At 35.7% G+C, this 2,843-nt stretch overlaps 1 long non-coding RNA gene across 1 annotated transcript; it reads right to left on the reverse strand.

The window, feature by feature from the left end:
- Window positions 1–1,516: 1,516 nt before the first annotated feature.
- LOC109059613 lies at window positions 1,517–2,672 on the reverse strand. The gene is made up of 3 exons (XR_006158073.1): window positions 2,274–2,672; window positions 2,036–2,161; window positions 1,517–1,939 (listed from the first exon to the last, which is right to left on the reverse strand). It is a non-coding gene; the product is annotated as an uncharacterized LOC109059613 (long non-coding RNA).
- Between the last annotated feature and the right edge of the window lie 171 nt (window positions 2,673–2,843).

A 2,843-nucleotide genomic window follows, 5' to 3' on the forward strand; every position in this document is an offset into this window, starting at 1 on the left:
GTGGATTTAGTGTTTGTTAAGGGCCCTGCACGTTTGATGTTGTAAAGACATGGGACAATCTTGCACACTTCCTGTACTTCCTGTACTTTCTTGTTGTATGTAAGAGGCCAAGACCGCGAGTGTGACTCACAATGTGGGAAAAGGATGGAGATGGGAGACTGGAACTTGAGTCATTGCAAGTGCAACAACATCACAGGCTCCAACCATTTGATTTCAAATGACGAGTGTTTTTTCTTAATTAAATGTTCTTATTTTTATCACATCGGATGTAAAGCAGGGGTGTCAAACTCAATTCCTGTCAGGCAGGAGCCCTGCATAGTTTAGATTCAACCCTAATTAAACACACCTGATCCAAATAATCAAGTCCTTCAGGATTATTTGAAAGCTACGTGATATGTGTGTTGGAACAGGGTTGGAACAAAACTCTGCGGGGCTCCGGCCCTCCAGGAATTGAGTTTGACACCCCTGATCTACAGGAAAATGTCCAGCTTTTTCAAGGTCATGTTGAAAATTCACATCAAACATTTCAATGGCAACATACAGCTTGGTTGTGCTATGGGTGTCCCGAGTTCGAATCCTGGCTGAGCCTGGCCCCCTGGCTCTCTTCCACTTTACTTCCTGTCAGCTCTAAACTATCCTATCACAACAAATAAAGGCAAAAATAAATCAAAAAAAAAAAAAAAAAAAAAAAAAAAAAAAAATGAAAACATATAATGGTTACAATCAAGCATTTGTATTAATTTGTATTTGTATTGTGTTTATTTAGAGAGTAGGGTGTGGCACACACCAAACAAACAAACAGAAGCACGTATGGCATGTGTCATTGGTCATAGAGGTTTTATCACGGGTGACTGAAGACAAAGAGAAGAGTTACATTCAACACTGAAATGCCAAAGCTTATGTAAAAAAAAAAAAAGTTTGGCAGTTTGGTACGCTATTTGTCATTAAGACCACTAGATGGCCACATTCTAAACCACCAGTAATAACCAAAACATGAACTAAACACAAGAAGGACCTAAAAAGTTGTGATGTGGTCACATTAAATTTGTCTCTGACAATCAAATCCTTAAATTGACTTTATAAGTTGGACAAGATGAGAAAGAAGACTTTAAGAGAGTTGTTTAAAACAATTATTATGTCAAAACTGACCAATATAAACAACAGAAATCAGAGGATTTAAAATGTATGCAAGAACAAATTATAGTCCAATTAATACACACAGAGCGTATAATACTTTTAATGCACAAAACAATTTAAAACACTTTTTTTTTTTTTTTTATGTGAAGAAAATGTAAGAGATATAATCTTGTTAGCACATCCTGCCTTGAGGTGAGACTTTTGTGGTTTCTTATTTGAAACATTTCAGAGCTTGTCTCAACACTTTATTTAAAGCAAACTATTCCAAACTAATTAATTAATAACTCAACACAAAATATGCATTAAGAAAAAATTAAATAAATAAACTAAAATGCAACTCCATATTCAAGTGCTTTTATTATAATTTCAAAGAGTGGCATCACACACACAAAGCTGTCTTGGTGACCAGATTACAAAGTAATTTCCTGTAAAAGCATATCTGAATTTATTTTTGCTGCGATAACATAACAATGAACATGTCTGGTTGAAAATGCATTACAAACACGTTTATACAATCTTTTACAAAGTATGCTATTAAACAACATGAAATAATGGCTATATTCTAAAATTTATGTTGGGCTTCTGTTCTATGTAAATTAAGCTCAGTGACCCTTATAGATGAAACTGGGTCATAATATCATTTTTTGCCAGTTGTCTGGACACTGGGACACACCTTGTGAAAAAGAGACATCAGGTCAACGTATTCAGGATCTATCAGTTGAAGCTGCAGAAGGTCAGTTTCTTCGTTGTTGTGGGTGTTTGTTACTGCGACCAGCAAAAAGCTTACATAGGCCTAAGAATGCTAAGAAAAAAAAAACAGAATCTCAACACATTAAGAACAACTTAATCAATGCTACTGCAGTACATTTAATGTTAATAAGGTAGAACTCCAACTCACCTTTGAACCCAAATAGCAGAACAACACTGATCAGACCAAATATGACAGTAACAGTCTGCCACAATGTCGGCTGTGTAGGCTGCACCACTACAGTGTGATTCTGACACTCTGAAGGTTGAGTTGGGACTGTAAAGAAATAAGAAATATATATAAATGCTGGTGTATTTGTATATTAGTGTAAGCAATTGCTTTTTTGAGCAACATATTGTTATGAGGAAACAGGTGAAGTATCAATCACCAAGGATCCGTGTGGTCCGATCAAGTCTGATGCCGTTGCTGAATTGTGCAGTTCTGTCTATGTTTGTACAGTAATAAACTCCTAACTCATCAATACTGACATTATTTAAGAACAGATTATGTTTAGGCTGCACTGAATATTTCTGTCTGAATCTATTATTGAAGTAAAATGTTGCTGGTGGGTTTGAAAAGGAGCGTAATATCAGAACCGGAGGATCTGGTAAATTTAGTACAAACCATGTCACCTCCTTTAAGTCAAGTCCACAGTTTATGGTCACACTTTGACCCAAATCTGTTATCTGATTTGGTAAAATCTCTGCAACTTGACACCATGTTAGTAGATCTGTGAGAAAAAGAATTAGGAGTATTTCAGTTAAAATGACTAAAATGTTAACCATCAAAAATCCATTTATTCATAACACATGAATATGAAATATTTTTTGTAAATGCCACTCACAGAGCTAAAGCGGTAAGATCTTCAACATGATGCAGTCTTGCTTTACACTGCTCTTGAGATGAAACCGATAAGAGAGGTCTTTTAGCCACAACAAGCAGAGGAAGTCAAAGACAG

The sequence above is a fragment of the Cyprinus carpio genome, chromosome B22, assembly GCF_018340385.1.
Source record: "Cyprinus carpio isolate SPL01 chromosome B22, ASM1834038v1, whole genome shotgun sequence".
Classification (NCBI taxonomy): Eukaryota; Metazoa; Chordata; class Actinopteri; order Cypriniformes; family Cyprinidae; genus Cyprinus; species Cyprinus carpio.